This window comes from Saccopteryx leptura, chromosome 1 (genome assembly GCF_036850995.1).
Source record: "Saccopteryx leptura isolate mSacLep1 chromosome 1, mSacLep1_pri_phased_curated, whole genome shotgun sequence".
Classification (NCBI taxonomy): Eukaryota; Metazoa; Chordata; class Mammalia; order Chiroptera; family Emballonuridae; genus Saccopteryx; species Saccopteryx leptura.
In genome coordinates, this window is record NC_089503.1 from 289,361,742 (window position 1) to 289,380,180 (window position 18,439).

Below are 18,439 nucleotides of genomic sequence, written 5' to 3' on the forward strand. Positions count from 1 at the left end.
ATGACATTAATAAATCAGGGTACATATATTCAAAGAAGACATGTCTAGGTTATTTTGTCATTAAATTATGTTGCATACCCCTCGCCCAAAGTCAGATTGTCCTCCGCCTCCCTCTATCTAGTTCTCTGTGCCCCTCCCCCTCCCCCTAACTCTCTCCCTCCCTCCCTACCATGTCCTTCCTCCCCCCACCCCTGGTAACCACCACACTCTTGTCCATGTCTCTTAGTCACGTTTTTATGTTCCACCAATGTATGGAATCATGTAGTTCTTGGTTTTTTCTGATTTACTTATTTCACTCCGTATAATGTTATCAAGATCCCACCATTTTCCTGTAAATGATCTGATGTCATCATTTCTTATGGCTGAGTAGTATTCCATAGTGTATATGTGCCACATCTTCTTTATCCAGTCTTCTATTGAAGGGGTTTTTGGTTGTTTCCATGTGTTGGCCACTGTGAACAGTGCTGCAATGAACATGGGGCTACATGTGTCTTTACGTATCAATGTTTCTGAGGTTTTGGGGTATATACCCAGTAGAGGGATTGCTGGGTCATAAGGTAGTTCTATTTGCAGTTTTCTGAGGAACCACCATACTTTCCTCCATAATGGTTGTACTACTTTACAGTCCCACCAACAGTGGATGAGAGTTCCCTTTTCTCCGCAGCCTCTCCAACATTTGCTATTACCCGTCTTGTTGATAATAGCTAATCTAACAGGGGTGAGGTGGTATCTCATTGAAGTTTTGATTTGCATTTCTCTAATAACTAATGAAGCTGAGCATCTTTTCATATATCTGTTGGCCATTTGTATTTCTTCCTGGGAGAAGTGTCTATTCATGTCCTCTTCCCATTTTTTTATTGGATTGTTTGTTTGTTTGTTGTTGAGTTTTATGAGTTCTTTGTAAATTTTGGATATTAGGCCCTTATCTGAGCTGTTGTTTGAAAATATCATTTCCCATTTAGTTGGCTGTCTGTTTATTTTTATATCAGTTTCTCTTGCTGAGCAAAAACTTTTTATTCTGATGTAGTCCCATTCATTTATCTTTGCCTTCACTTCTCTTGCCATTGGAGTCAAGTTCATAAAATGTTCTTTAAAACCCAGGTCCATGAGTTTAGTACCTATGTCTTCTTCTATGTACTTTATTGTTTCAGGTCTTATATTTAGGTCTTTGATCCATTTTGAATTAATTTTAGTACATGGGGACAGGCTGTAGTCGAGTTTCATTCTTTTGCATGTGGCTTTCCAGTTTTCCCACCACCATTTGTTGAAGAGGCTTTCTTTTCTCCATTGTGTGTTGTTGGCCCCTTTATCAAAGATTATTTGACCATATATATGTGGTTTTATTTCTGGGCTTTCTATTCTGTTCCATTGGTCTGAGTGTCTATTTTTCTGCCAATACCATGCTGTTTTGATTATCGTGGCCCTCTAATATATTTTAAAGTCAGGTATTGTAATGCCCCCAGCTTCATTCTTTTTCCTTAGGATTGTTTTGGCTATTCAGGGTTTTTTATAATTCCATATAAATCTGATGATTTTTTGTTCCATTTCTTTAAAAAATGTCATAGGAATTTTGATGGGAATTGCATTAAATTTATATATTGCTTTGGGTAATATGGCCATTTTAATTATATTTATTCTTCCTATCCAGGAACAAGGAATATTTTTCCATCTCATTGTGTCTTTTTCTATTTCTCTTAATAATGCCTTGTAGTTTTCGTTATATAGGTCCTTTACATTCTTTGTTATGTTTATTCCTAGGTATTTAATTTTTTTGTTGCAATCGTGAAGGGGATTATTTTTTTGAGTTCGTTTTCTAATATTTCATTGTTGGCATATAGAAAGGCTATGGACTTTTGTATGTTAATTTTGTATCCTGCGACCTTACTGTATTGGTTTATTGTTTCTAATAATCTTTTTGTGGAGTCCTTCGGGTTTTCGATGTATAGGATCATATCATCAGCAAAAAGTGATACCTTTACTTCTTTTCCGATATGGATGCCTTTTATTTCTTTGTCTTGTCTGATTGCTCTGGCCAGAACTTCTAGCACCACGTTAAATAAGAGTGGAGAGAGTGGACAACCCTGTCTTGTTTCTGATTTAAGGTAGAAAGTCCTCAGTTTTATGCCGTTTAATATGATGTTGGCTGATGGTTTATCATATATGGCCTTTATCATGTTGAGATATTTTCCTTCTATACCCATTTTGTTGAGAGTCTTAAACATAAAATTGTGTTGTATTTTATCAAAAGCCTTTTCTGCATCTATTGATAAGATCATGTGGTGTTTGTTCTTTGTTTTGTTGATATGGTGTATTACGTTAACCGTTTTGCGTATGTTAAACCATCCTTGAGATTCTGGGATGAATCCCACTTGATCATGATGTATTATTTTTTTAATATGTTGTTGTATTCGGTTTGCCAGTATTTTGTTTAGTATTTTAGTATCTGTATTCATTAGAGATATTGGTCTGTAGTTTTCTTTCTTTGTGCCATCCTTGCCAGGTTTTGGTATGAGGGTTATGTTGGCCTCATAAAATGTATTTGGAAGTATTGCTTCTTCTTCAATTTTTTGGAAGACTTTGAGTAGAATAGGAACCAAGTCTTCTTTGAATGTTTGATAGAATTCACTAGTATAACCATCTGGGCCTGGACTTTTATTTTGGGGGAGGTTTTTAATAGTTTTTTCTATTTCCTCCCTGCTGATTGGTCTGTTTAGGCTTTCCACTTCTTCATGACTCAGTCTAGGAAGGTTGTATTGTTCTAGGAATTTATCCATTTCTTCTAGATTGTTGTATTTGGTGGCATATAATTTTTCATAGTATTCTACAATAATTCTTTGTATATCTATGATGTCTGTGGTGATCTCTCCTCTTTCATTTTGGATTTTATTTATTTGAGTCCTGTGCCTTTTTTCCTAGGTGAGTCTTGCCAAGGGTTTGTCAATTTTGTTGATCTTTTCAAAGAACCAGCTCCTTGTTTTATTGATTTTTTTCTATAGTTTTTCTGTTCTCTATTTCATTTATTTCTGCTCTGATTTTTATTATCTCCTTTCTTCAGCTGGTTTTGGGTTGTCTTTGTTCTTCTTTTTCTAGTTCCTTAAGGTGTGAAGTTAAGTGGTTTACATTGGCTCTCTCTTGTTTGTTCATATAGGCCTGAAGTGATATGAACTTTCCTCTTATTACTGCTTTTGCTGCATCCCAGAGATTCTGATATGTGGTATTTTCATTTTCATTTGTCTGTATATATCTTTTGATCTCTGCGCTTATTTCTTCTTTGACCCATTCATTTTTTAGAAGTATGTTGTTTAGTTTCCACATTTTTGTGGGTTTTTCCCCCTCTTTTTTGCAGCTGAATTCTAGTTTCAAGGCTTTATGATCAGAAAATATGCTTGGTACAATTTCAATTTTTCTAAATTTGCTGATATTGTCTTTGTGGCCCAACATATGGTCAATTCTTGAGAATGTTCCATGTACACTAGAGAAAAATGTATACTCTGTCGCTTTGGGATGAAGTGTCCTGTAGATGTCTATCATATCCAGGTGTTGTAGTATTTCGTTTAAGGCCACTATATCTTTATTGATTCTCTGTTTGGATGACCGATCTAGAGCCGTCAGCGGTGTATTGAGGTCTCCAAGTATGATTGTATTTTTGTTAGTTTTTGTTTTAAGGTCAATAAGTAGCTGTCTTATATATTTTGGTGCTCCTTGGTTTGGTGCATATATATTAAGGATTGTTATGTCTTCTTGATTCAACTTCCCCTTAATCATTATGAAATGACCATTTTTGTCTCTGAGTACTTTTTCTGTCTTGTAGTCAGCATTATTAGATATGAGTATTGCTACACCTGCAGTTTTTTGGGTGTTGTTTGCTTGGAGTATTGTTTTCCAGCCTTTCACTTTGAATTTGTTTTTATCTTGTTGCTTAGATGTGTTTCTTGTAGGCAGCATATAGTTGGATTTTCTTTTTTAATCCATTCTGCTACTCTGTGTCTTTTTATTGGTAAGTTTAATCCATTTACATTTAGTGTAATTATTGACACTTGTGGGTTCCCTACTGCCATTTTATAAATTGCTTTCTGTTAGTTTTGTATCTAGTTTGATTCTTCTCTTTTGTTTTTCTATCATTTGTTTTTGTTTGTTTGTGTTCCATACTTCTTTCCTCTGTTGCTACCTTTTTTAAGTCATGTGTTTTTGTGGTGGTTTTTTCTAGGGTGGTTACCATTAAGTAATGAAAAGGGTACCTACCATATTCATTGTAGTACCCTATCTTATAAGTATTTCTGCACTTCATCGTCCTTTGCTACTGTTAATCTCCATTCTCTCCCCCCTTTTTTTTCCTTTGTTGTCACAGTTTAAGTTTGGTTTTATTGTGTTCTTGGTGGAGCTGTTACTTGTGGTGTTGTTTTCTTTTGTTCTTTGAATCTGGTTGGAAAACCCCCTTTAGTATTTCCTGGAGTGGGGGCTTTCTGTTGATAAATTCTCTCATCTTTTCTGTATTTGTGAATGTTTTTATATCTCCTTCATACTTGAAGGATAGCTTTGATGGGTATAGTATTCTTGGCTGAAAGTTCCTCTCTTTCAGGGCTTTAAATATTGGGGTCCACTCTCTCCTAGCTTGTAGAGTTTCTGCTGAGAAATCTGATGATAATCTAATAGGCCTTCCTTTATATGTTGTACTCTTCTTTTCCCTGGCTGCCTTGAGAATTTTTTCTTTGTCATTGGTTTGTGTTCTTTATTATGATGTGCCTTGGAGTGGGTTTGTTGGGGTTAAGAAAACTCGGTGTTCTGTTTGCTTCTTGAATTTGAGGCTTTAGTTCTTTCCACAGGCTTGGGAAGTTCTCGTCTATTATTTGTTTGAGTATATTCTCCATAGCATTTTCTCTCTCTTCTCCCTCTGATATACCTATTATTCTTATGTTATTCTTTCTGATGGAGTCAGACAAATCCTGTAGGGCTTTCTCATTTTTTATTATTTTTGAGTCTCTTTCTTCTTCTCTCTGTTGTGCCTCAAGTTGTTTGTCTTCTATTTCACTAATCCTATCTTCAATCTGGGCTGTTCTGCTAGCTAAGCTTGTTAGCTCGTTTTTCAGCTCGTGAATTGAGTTTTTCAGTTCTGTTTGATTTGTTTTTATAGTTTCAATTTCCTTGGTAATATATTCTTTGTGTTCATTGAGTTGTTTTCTGATCTCCCTAAATTGTCTTTCTGTGTTTTCTTGTATATCTCTGAGTATTTTTAAGATTTCTATTTTAAATTCTCTGTCATTTAGCTCCAAGGCTTCCAATATGTTAAGTCTTTTCTCTATAGATTTTTCCACATCTATTTGTGTTACCTCTCTTTCTTTTGTATCCATAATATTCGATTTCCTCTTTCTTATTGGCATCTGAGGGTAGTCTTGTTGATAGCACTAATTAGAATTAATAAAGAGTAAAAAGTAAAAAAAAAAAAAAAGGTAAAACACCCCACAAAAAAAAACCAGTAATAATTTATTATTTCCCCCTTTTTTCTTTCTTCTCTTTCCCTCCTCTCCCCTCCTCAGGGAAATATAGTGATGACCTGTGAATTATATTATGCTAAATGGAACAAAAACTGCCTATAATGGAGGGCCTGATTTGGGGTGAAGAGTTCAAGGGGCAAAAAAAGGGAGTAGGGACCTACTAAATGCAAAAAAAAAAAAAAAAAAAAAAAAAAAGAAGAAAATCTTAGACAAGGATAAGATGATTTGCTTGTAAGTAATGGTCGACTAAGAGATATAATGAGAGGGATAAGAGGGAACCAGAAAAAAGGAGAAAAAAAAAGAATAATAAAGAAAAAAATAAAAATAATAAGTAAAAATCTGTTGTATTAAGTGGAGCGAAGTCTAAATACAATGGAGACCTTGGGCTGGGAGGAATGCTAGTGAGTTAAAAAGCAACATAAAAAGTACCCAAAATGCCACAAAAATAAACAAACAAACAAACAAAAAAAAACAAAAGCGAAAAAGAAAAAGAAAACCAAAAAAAACCCCTTGAGTCCTAAATTAACTAATTTGTTCGTGATTGAGGATTAAATGGGAGGAAAAGTAAAATGAGAAAAGAAAAAACAAATAGAAAGGAAAAAATAAGAAAAAGAGAAAAACGAAGGAAGAAAAAAAAAGGAAGAGAAAAAAGCAAAATAAAGCAAAACAAAAAAAAAAAAAAAAGAGGAAAGAGTGAGAGTTAAGTGTTTTGGAGTATAACCTTAAAGGAGGGTGAGGATAAAGATAAGAAATAAAATGTAACACTCATGGGTAATGTAGTTCAAGAAAAGGGAAGCATAATATGGGCAGAGAATAGAAGGACCGAGGTGGAGGAAATAGAAATAATAATAATAAAGGCAATAAGATAGAAGAAACAAACAACAGCAAAAAAAAAAAATTAGTGGAACAAGTTGTAAAGTCTGTGGATTTTTCTTGATTTTGAGAGGTTAACTTCTTCCTTTTTCTTTTCTCTCCCTCTTCCTGGTCAGTCACTCTGTACCCCAGGCTCTGCCCCTGTGTCACACTTAGGTAGGGATTTGCAGTTGATGGGATTCTATGGCAATGTCATATAATTGGCTTTAGTCTTGCTGGTAGTCAAGGCTTGTTGGTGTTTGCAAGGTCCAACGATGAGAGAGTTTGCTTTCCTGGAGTCTCTCTCCTAGTCCCCCCTTCCTGAATTAGCAGCCTGGTGATCCAGCTATAAGGCTGCTACTGCTTCTGCCTGGGGAGTAAGAGGCTCAAAGAGCTAGGAAATCCCCACTCTATCCCCACTCAGTGCAAGGCTTTGGGAAAGGCTCTGGCAGTCAGAGCCTCCAGTGTAATCAGGCGGGGGTGGGAGTCAATTGTTGTCAAGGTGACTGTTCAGCGCCTAGCATTCAGTTGGACCACTCAACCCAGGCTTTCCACACTTTGTAGCCTGTTTTGGCTGGGAAGAAGAGGCACTATTCTCTGCTTGCGACTAGTGTAGTAAAGATCTTATTATCTGCCAAGTCCCTCTTGTTAGCGTTTATCCCTGAATATGGAGGCTCTATCAATCAGAAGTTGCCCCTGCCCCTTTAGCGAGAGGTACTAAGAAATATCACGCCTCTTGTCTTGGATCGCTGAACTGAGAGAGATCTTATCAATTAGAGCCCGTGGGTGCGCAGATTTCATGGGTTAAGCTAATTTCAGTGTTTGGGTCCGCAGCTGTGCTCCCGAAGGTATTTCAGGCTGCCTGCGCGCGCCCCTCCCCCAACGCTTGATTGTTAGCTTGAATGGCTGGGTGAGGTGCCCTGCCCGCGGAGAGAATCTCCCAAGTAGGGAAGACTGCCCTGGCGCCTCTCCCGCTCACCCCGCCGCTGGTGGCTGGGGCGCACCGTGCGCAGGATAATGGGGCACCCTGGGTGTGCGGGCCAGTAGGGTGCACCGGGCGCAGGATAATGGGGCACCCTGGGTGTGCGGGCCAGTAGGGTACGCGTGCAAATGGGGCGCTCCAGGCACCAGTGGCTGGGGACTCTCACTCGCAGTGCACGGGCCACTGGGAACGTTAGTGGTGCTCGCTCTGCAACCGGACCGGGCGCGCGCCGGCGGCTGCTCGCCTCTCCCGAGTGTGGGCTGACTCACCACAGGCGCGCCCCCTCCGCGGCTTGAATGAATGTTCCTGCGGTAGTTATCTTCCTCCACACCCTCGTCTCTCAGATTCAAGTGATAACAGTCCTTTCGCTTTCAGTTTGTGTGGAACTCCGGAATGCTCCGAGGATAAATTTTTCTGTTTCTAGTTGATAAATTTGTTGTGATTTTGGGGAGATCTGTCGGACGCGCTGCTCACGGCACCATTTCCGTGACGTCACTCTCCTCCTGAACTTTATATAAAGAGTCATTCATTAGGTATTTGATATCTCCTTTAACTCCCATATGATATTTTTGCAATTTATATGTATTATTGCCTTAATCTTTAGTTTGTTGATTTTTCCTGCTATTTTGTATACACATGACACTTTATTCTTCTCTACAAGAATATAGTTGATTTTTAATGTGTCAGCATTACAAATAATTATTTTATGAAAATTTTTATATATTTTCTCAAATATTTAAAATAATGTATTTAAAATAATGTGCATTACATATAAATGCTACATATATCATATTTATGTAACATAAATATTATATTTATAATATATTAATAATTTATAAATACAACTTTAATATTATAATGGTATAAGTGTATAATTATAACTTACTATCCTCTATATATCAAATAGAAATAGCAAGTTCATCGATATATACATATGAAAAATTTATTAGATTATCCCACCACTTTCTTGTTTATTATGTTAATACACATTTTATCCAATAATTTTTTATCCAACACTAAGTACTATCAGGAATTTTAATGCTATAAGTTTGATCACTATATGAAAGTGTCATTATGACATTAATGGGCACTTTCCTGATTACTGAGAGATTGAGCACATCATCTAGGCAGTAATCATTATGAGATTCTCTATTGTGAGAATGAGAAGTGACTGTTCATGTCTCTTGCCAATTTCCCCTGTATGTTGCCTAATATTTTCCTTTCTAGAAATTGTTATATTTGGAGCATGAGACCTTTTTATGCTTTATAAGACAGAAATAGTACTTTTGACTGTTATTTACATTATTATTCTCATATTGGAATCTTTTCATGACCTAAATATATTAATGTTACCCTGATCCAATATCTTATTTTGCCTGTTAGTGATTATAGGGGGCCCATCAAAACTTAGTCAATATTCATAAAGGTAATCAACTACATTACTCTTAGGGTTTATCTTCTTTATTAATGGTCAACTTATACATTTGGAACTATAATACTCTGAAAATTTATTCTTTGTGCTGCTGTCTTTGCCATGCTGTGTGGTAGAAGTGAAGTTGATACTTTTCTCATTATCTAATTGATGGAGTATAATCTTTAGCAGATGATCCTTTCTTCATGAATAAGTTTATACACATGGGTCTATATATATTTTAACATAAAATTTAAGAGGCTGTTCATTTGTCTTAAAAACTATTTTTCTCTCTGTTTTTGTATTCTCAGACAATAATCACACCTATGTCAGTTTTCCTAATATTGTTCTAAAGGCTTCTGGGTCTCCATTAATATTTGACTTTCTTTCTCTTTAGCCTCAGGAATTAATCATTTCTTTACTCTGCTTTAATGTCATCAGTTCCTCTTTCACATGTCAAAATTTATGTAAATGTAGTACATTTTTCAATGGAGGTAATGTATTTTCAACTCTGAATTTTTGTTTGATTCATTCATACAGTTTTTATTTCTTTAATTATTCTGTCACTGCCATTATATTTTTGTGTTATTATTTGAACATAGTTTTTATAATTTATATATACATTTAAATTTATAACGATTATTTAAAAATATTTTTCTAATGACTTCAACATCTCAGTAAAAGTTAAATCTATTGACTGATTTTCCCCCTAAGAGTATGAAAGACATTTCTCAGGTTCTTTGCATGTTTTCTAATTTTGTATAAGTACATATTTTTGATAATATAGTATAGTAAGTATAAAATCTGCTTCACTTTTCTTCAATTTATTAATCTTTTTTGTAGTTTGGAAAGCATTTACCGTAGAATCTTCTCTTTGGAAATGTATATATACTTGTTTATTTGTATATTTATCCTAGCTTACCCAGGATTCTCCTTGCGTATGCAACCTTAGTAAAACAACCAAAGATTTTTATAAAATGTATTAAAATATCTCAAGTCAGTATGGCTTCTAACCTCTATTGTTTGATGACCATGTGTGTGTGCGTGTGTGTGTGTGTGCATGTGTGTGTATGTGTGTGTGTGTATAGGAGAGTGCTCATTACCTTGATATCAATTTTCAAAGATACCATTGGCTTTTATTTTTACTGAATTATCATTGTTTCTTCTACACTTGTGCTCTATTTTTTCCCAAAAGCCAGAATGTGTAGAAAGATGATGTCACCTCTCCAATTGTTTCTTATTTCTAGTATTATACTTTCCTGTTATATTTCTGGCTGGCACTTCTGGCTGGCACCGTGCTTGACACCATGTGGTGCACAACTTCAGACTGCAAAAAGGATGTTCTTCGTTTATCACCTGGTGCATTCAGCACTCTGAGCTGAATATGTAGTAGGCTATTTGCCAACCTCTTCCACTGCTAATCAAGTCTGCCCCTGTGGCGACACCATTGATATTTGCAGCTTTCTTCAAATTGTAAAAATCATCATTCTTACTCACTGAGGTAAAACAGGGATGGAAGAGGGAGACATGGTAGCATCCTAGATGGGAAGACTTACATTTGCTGTATTCTTCTTTCTCGAATCTCTATCAAGTCTATCAATAATAAATAATCACAAGTTATTATTAGTTCTTGATCAGCTTTCAGAGCTGTGAAATCTTTTATTTTGTCCATTTGTCCTTTTCATTTTATCTTACCAATACATTTCCCTAATGTGTTCATTGTGCAAAAAGATATCGTAAATTGAAGGACTGCAACTTATAAAAATATTAACTTTATGTTTTTCATTTAAAATTATCTTCATGTTGGTTGCAAATATGAAATTTACATGGTTACTTAATATTTTATTTGTTCTCATTTTAAGTCTTATAGCTTGGGATATAGCATTACCTTCACTATCAAACTGTTAAATAAGAATACTATAAAACAAAGACTATGAGATAAAATAATCCTTTTACAATATTCATATTAGTGCATTAAAGGGAAGATAAATTAAGGAAAGAAGTGAGTTAATTGACATGCATCTAATTACTTCTTCAATGAAGACTGGTACAAAACAGTTGGTTACCTATATATGAAAATGAAGAACAGCTTAAAACCTTATACATTATAAACTTTTATCCAAAAGAGGTTCTTTAAAATGCCAGTTATAAAAATTGTCATGATGATGAAAAGCACAACACAGAGAACATAGTGAACAATTTTCTAATAATCATGCATGGTGTCTGATGGGCTCCACATCCATTAGGGTGATCACCTTTTAACATAGAAAAACATCCATTCAACATGCTGTATACTTGAACCCAAACAAAATACAAAGCCAAATGCAACTAAATACCAACATTTTTATAATAGTTTGTTCTTTAAATGAGTTATCTGAATGTATCATTTTGGCATTATTTTCTGAAGTAAATTTATTAGTTACCAAAATCATTCTCTGTTTAATTTCAATGAAACCTGCATTTAAAATCTCAACATACAAATAGAAACCAGAGTCAAAATAATGATAACAGAGTCATTTAAATAATAAAGGTTAAGAGTTTTCTTCTTCATTGCTAGCCTCTTGTAGATTTCTGTATTTCTTTAACAGCTTGTGCAGCTACATGCAGAAATGCTTTTTCTCATACTCTCTTGTCCTTGGCAGTTGCTGGTTGGCTTGTTGGACATGCACTGCTACATTTTCAACTTTGGCTTCTATGCTGTCTGTCATACGTCCTTGCTCATGAATTGTCATTCATGAATCTTTAAATAGTTATTAATATCGATCATATCAGCTACAAGTTGCCTAATCGAAGACTCTCTCTTGAACAAGGCAGAGGTCATCCTCTGTCATTTCCTCATTCTGCACTTGCACTTGAGGTTGAGTGTGGCTCTCCCAGGTTACAAGATTCCTGTGTTTGAGCTCTCCTCAGGAAAACCACTGATTCTTTAGAAAAGGTTCCCACAGGAACAACAAAATTTTTTTTCAGCTGCTTGCCTCTCGTCCTTTGGAAAGTTTGTCAGTGACGTGATCTCAGCCACTAGCAATCTTGTATTTTCATTTGATATTGTTCATTGGGAATGGTGTTCAGATTCCAAACCCTTTAATGGACTTATTTGTTTATTTGGCAAGTCGGTTATGATTCTGCTGCTTTTGTTGCAGATGTTGAGTGAATTTAGGTGAATCTTGAGGTGTTGTACATTGTTTCAGGGTCCTCTGTATTTCCACAGAACATGTGTGATCTCAGGGTGTTGGATATGCTGGGCCAGCTGGGTAGGTGACCAACAATTTCTTGACTATACAATGCAGTTGACTTGCTTAGTCACTAATTTCATCAGATGCTGGTGGTCTGTGTGCAGTTTACTGAGCAGTCACCCTGACCACCTCAAGTTCCTCTTCCCCATCCCTCTGCAGGCCTACTTTGTGTTTACAAATTCAAATCAGTATACAAGCTTTAACTTAATTTCTCATAAAATATGTGTTCTTACAGACTTTTTTGACCCTTTTCCATATATTTTCATGGATTGAACTCTCCCACAGAAACAATATCAAGTCGTTTCGGCAAAAAGGCACAGTTCTGTCTACAGAACAGTAAGTTTCCTGAGAACTCATATAATTTATGCCTTTATGCTTGCTAAATCAGGAATTAATCTTTGTAATAAAAAGCAATGTGAACAATTTTATAAAGAAACTGTTTTTTAGTAATATTATGAAAAATATTTAGATTTATATGTAACTATTATTCTGAAGAGTTTATTTATTATAATATTAAGTTATATATTACTAGATAAATGATGAGTTATCTCTGTATTTCAGATCCTCAACAACTGCAGATTTAAACAAGAATTGTACAATTGCAATATTTCAGTGGCCCGTGAATCTCCAGTCTCAATCCTGCTCAGAAACAATAACATATGTCTGTAAGCACCAGGCACTTTAGCTTACCTAAATTCAGTAAAATGATCATCTCAGCATCTGTAAAGAACACATTTTTAATTTCTTCGCAAACATTTCAGTTATATTTATAGAACTATTTGTTAAGATATTCTTCTGATACCATTTTCTGGTTCACAACAAAATTAAGCAATGAATACTGAGATATTCTGTGATATATCCCCTTTTTCCTAAGCATGCAGAGCCTCCCAGTGATCAACATCACTCATCAGAGTGGTACTTTTGTTACTGAGAATGAATCGACTTTGCTACATCATAGTCACTGAAAGTGACTGGTTTACCTGACTCTTTATCCTTGGTATTCTAGAATCATTTTTAAACCATATTAATTTTTAAAATATGTATTCTGGTACATATTATATATATCTAAGATTTCAGGTATTTATTAAAATTAATTATGTTTTGATTATGAATTATAACAAAAGCTATTATTTCTAGGTCTATAATAATGTAAATAATATATTACTCATTTACAAATCAATTAATTTGATCTAGCCCTTGAGTGTTGGAAATGAGAACTAAATATCCAAGAGATTCACAGAGTTTAAGTCAGTCAAGTCAGGAAAGAGAAATTAGGAGCAGCTTGGTTTAAAGAATTTTAAAATATTATTGTTGGAGATAGGCTGCACAGAGCAGCAAGAAGAAAATTTTGAATTGTACCAGAGTGTTATTAAGGGTACTAAGCATGATATCACATGGAGCCAGGTGCACCTCTTCAGATGGCTGTTAAATGTCATTGAAGACAAAGTCAGCACAGAAAACTCTATGGTTGACGTGTTCACTGGATGCTCTGGGACAGAGCGGTTCCAAGTCTGCTGGCCGATATTGGAGAGGACTGATCTCAAGCTGTGCAGATGAGCAGGAAGACCTCCCTGTCATTGTCAGCAATCAGAGGCCAGAGGAAAGGGAACTCTGACTAGACACAGAAACTTGCAGGAAGGGGAACACCACAAGCACTCCCTGCATGCATGTTGTCCATCACACCTCTGTGGCCACAGGAGAGAAACAACATGAAACCCAGATGCAGAGTCCTTTTCCTGCAGTGTCTCTGGATTGAGCAGACAGGGGAAACAATGATAAAGACCTAGCGCGATTGTCTCAGAAAGGACAATAAAGATAGCTTTGGAGTTGAAAGTAATACATTGTCAGTTTGCCCTTGTTACTATGCAACAACTCCATGGCTTCTACATAAAATCTGTTTGGAATGGCCCATTTCTCAGAGGGTGAAACCAAAATATATGTCTTTTGCGTCTAGTTTGGTGCCGCATTATGAATGATTTGTTTTATTTTTGCTTCTGACAAGTGGTTTGATTGGGTAATATTCAGTGCCTTTTGGTATTTTTTACATGTCTGTTTTTCCACTACTGGATTGTAGGTATTTTAAAAAGTACCTTGTTTTATTAAATTCTCTTACTCCCCTTTTTGACACTTTTAATTAGTATGTTTGGAAGCATATTTAATGAAAACAATAAAGTGTTAAATAAATTATTTAAAAGGAAATAATATTCGTATGAGTCAGTTACTGAGACTCTGGGATAAACTTTAGTAATTTGAGAATTCTTCAGAATAATTTTTATTATATTTCAATTAGAAGTGGTAGTGCTTTCTTATTACAAAATAAATTAATAGTCCATATACATTTATTTCTTTGAATATGAATTTAGCTTTTAACATCTTTATATTTATTCTTTCTATTTACATAGATAAAATATCAATATTCAAAATTATAATGTGTATGTTGTGGCTGTATCTAACCGCTGAAGTTGTGTAAACACACTTGCATTGACATTTAAGAACAAGTATATTTTATTCATTTATTTCTATTTTCTCTTTTTTGGTATGTTTAATTTCCAGTGATAAAGCTGAATATATATGGGCTTAGCTCCAAAGCAAAGAATTAGTTCAGATCCCATTTATATATTTTATTCTCTGAACAGTGGACTACCTGGAAGACCTTCCCATAGCGGTGATTAACAACTCTCAGCAGGTTTAACCAATATGGGATTTCTTTTATATATATGCTGAGACAGACTCCCACATGCATCCTTACCTGGATCCATGTAGCAACCTCATCTGAGGCCAATACTCTAGTATTTAGCTATTTTTAGTGCCTGAGACTGATGTGCTCAAACAGAGTTATCCTCAGTGCCAGGGGCTGCATGGGAACCAATCCAGTTGCAAGAATACAAAAGGGGGAGAAGCTTCAGGAAGTTGGTGGCCACTTCTCCTGTGTGCCTTGACTAGGAGTCGATCCCTGGATGTCCATAGGCCTGGCCAGTGCTCCATGCACTGAACAACCAATCAGGGCCCAACATGTGCCTCTTAATGCTTGTACTTGATTTCATAAACTGGTATTTTTCCGATCACATTATGTAATCAAAACAAGTTATATAGCCAACCTTATTAATTTTCTGAAATGTACACTCTTCTCATAGTGGTTAGAGGGATGAAATGTGGATTCACTGACAATAATCTAATCTACAATAATAGTCATCAGAACATGTGGAGAAGAGAGTGGTGTACCAAAATTATGACCACGTGTCAGAATTATGAAAATCCCAGATGCCAGAATATAAAATACAACATATATTCTACACTGAAATAGTTCCTCACATAATTTCAATATTGCTAGATATGTTGTATTTTTATTAAATTGATAAAAAATTAATATAAATATTATTTCATGATATAAAACATTTTCTCAAAATTACAATTCCAGTTTTCAATATGGAGAGACAAACAAAGATCATCAAACTTTTGAGGTGATGTCCCCAAACCAAATGATCAGGGGAATAAGCCTGAATAGGTAATTAATTGATCAAAGCCAATATTTTCAAATGAAAGTAATCAGACTTTCTGTGACAGTGTTGGGGAAATGGTGACCTTTGTGTATACAGTTAAATTCCTGTTCATCTCAACAGCTGCTTCTCTGATGTAAAATGTCTCTGACAAGCAGCATCATAGTGACTGAAGCATTTACTTCAATTGCTCTACCTTTAACAGATATTAAGCATAAAAAAAGAAAAGAGAAATAAGAAACAAGGTATGGGAGATGAAGACTTTTCTTGAGACCATAAGGAAGACTGACATTTTGTGATGATCAGGGGCAAATTTGTAGATATTAGTACTTTTCACACCAACTTCCTGTCTTTCTTCATATTTGGTATTCCCAATGGATCCAGGTAAAATCAAAGTTTCCTCTGATTCATGGTACACCCAGATGGTTCAAAATGTTTTCATGCATCATTAATTACTTCTTAATTTTTATATTTTAATGTACTTTGACTTATACCAGAAAGACTTATTCTATCATAGTTCTGCAGGTTTAAAATCTAAAATGAAGGCTTGAACAAGGCCGTCTTCACTATGAAGACACTGGAGCTGACTCTGTACTGTACATTTCTTTTAGTTTTGTGTGTAACTCTGAGTCCTTGGCATTCCATGACTACAGACACATTACCTCTGTCTCTGTCTTCTCATTCTTCTGCATGTGAACCTCTTTGTTTTTTTCCTAATTATTCTTTTTATAGGACATCATATGTATTATATAAGGCCCATCTTACACCAGTATACCGTCATCTTAACTTGATTACATTTGCAAAGACCCTATATCCAATTCAGGACATATTCACTGACTCTTGTAGACATTAATTTGGGGGTTGGAGGTGTGTGAAAATGTGATACTAGAAAATGACTAAAAATAACAAGTTATTTTCACAACTTTTGTCTGGACATCATTGTAACAGGAAATAATATTTGGTTTTGTATTTGTAAAAACTGACTTTCAACCATGTATATGTTAAAGGTTGGCAGTGTGATGTGAAGGCTCTCAGAAGGGAAGGGAAAATGCTCTGGCATAAAATGAGAAGCAGCAGTTCCCCAAGAATTCATCTCCTCATAACATAGCAAGTCTTTCAGCATTCTTAACACTTTAAAACATAACAAGCTGAAAATGACTTCCTCAAAACAGGTTTTATTAGAGAATAGTGAAAATTATTTTAAAATAATTAACTTATACACCATTACAGATATAGTACATTGCATAACACTTAAATTCCTTAATTTTATCAACATGATATATTTTATTTTTTTCACAACTTAAACTCTTCCATTATTTTAGGCATCAATAAAACAGAGTACATAAATTTTAAATGGCACAAACTAATATATAAAAGTATTACAAATGATAAATGTTAATAGGGAACATTTAACTGATATTTCTACTCAAATGGGGTAAGGAAATTCATAAGATATATATATATATAATCCACAAGATATTTAATATGTAAAATTGCAGGATCTCATCTGCACATTGATTATCTAGCTATTTTATGATTAATACAAAAGACTGCAGTATGAACTTCTTTAAACAAACTGTGATTTTCTTAGCCTGAGCCAATCTCAAATGAAAATTGTCAAAATCTTAATTTGATTTAACTTGATTGCATTTAAACTAAGCTTTAATAGACTTGTTTTTCTTTCAAAGACATAGACTCACAATTATATTGTTGACAATATGTTTTATTACCTGTTTAAGATAACCTACTACTCTTTTCATAGCTCTTCATAACATCAATGCCTGTTAAAGATAAGATTTGTTTAAAGAATTCTTTTGTAGGTCCTGGCTGGGTTGTTCAGTGGATAGAGCATTGAACTGGTGCATGGAGATCGCAGGTTAGATCTGAGATCAATACACATACTAGAAGCAACTAACGAGGGCATACTAAAAATGGAACAACTAAAAGGAACAACAAGTTAATGCATTTTTTCTCTCTCTAGCTCTCCCTTCCCCACTCTCTTCCTTGAATCAATGAAAAAATAAAACAAGACTTCTATTGTACTATTTCCATAAGAAGTAGAGAGACCACAACAAATAGTGGTTTTTTGCCTATTTATGCTTCATAATTTAAAAGGTTATGTTTTCTTTTTTAAAAAAATATTGAATTTATTGAGTGACATTGGTTAATAAAATTATATGGACTTTACCTGTACAATTCTATGATATGTACATCATCTGTATATTATATTGTGTGTTCACCACCCCAAGTCAAGTCTCATTTCATCCTTGTTTATCTCCTATTTACCGTCTCCTCCTTCCCCCACCCCATTTCCCTCATGTAATCCCCATACTGTTGTCTATGATTTTTTTCTCAGCTTAATCTCTTCACTTTTTTCACCCAGCCTCCCACGCCCCAACCTCTCTGAAAGCTGTCAGTCTGTTCTCTGTGTCTAGGAGTCTGTTTCTATTTTGTTTATTATTTTATTTTGTATATTTTATAGCACATATAAGTAAAATCACATGGCATTTGTATGTTTACAATCACCTAACATTTACTGATTCAGACAGTTTAGGGACAGAGGGAAAATCAGAGAGAAAAATAATGACAAAAAATGGCAATATATGTAATATCTGAGACTAAATAATTTTCTTTCTCTTTTTTTCTTTTCTCAAGTGAGAGGAGGGGGAATAGACAGACAGGTTCCTACATGCAGTGCAACAGGGATCCACCTGGCGACCCCCATCTGGTGCCGAAGCTCTGCCCATCTGGGGTCATCCTCTCAACCCGAGCTATATTTTTTTATTAATTTTAATGGGGTGAAATTAATATATCAGGATATATATGTTTAGAGAAAAATCTCCAGGTTATTTTGACAATTAATTATGTTGCATACCCATCACCTAAAGTCAAAATGTCTTCTGTTACCTTCTATCTGGTTTTTTTGTGACCCTTCTCTCGCCCCACCCTGGTAATCACCACACTCTTGTTCA

At 35.0% G+C, this 18,439-nt stretch overlaps 1 protein-coding gene and 1 pseudogene across 1 annotated transcript in view; one reads left to right on the forward strand and one right to left on the reverse strand.

Annotated features, from left to right (window-relative positions):
• Positions 1-18,439, forward strand: part of LOC136388356 (NKG2-A/NKG2-B type II integral membrane protein-like) — an 85,549-nt gene that overhangs the window by 2,362 nt on the left and 64,748 nt on the right. The window lies entirely within an intron of this gene.
• Positions 11,335-14,729, reverse strand: LOC136406459 (syntaxin-7 pseudogene; annotated as a pseudogene).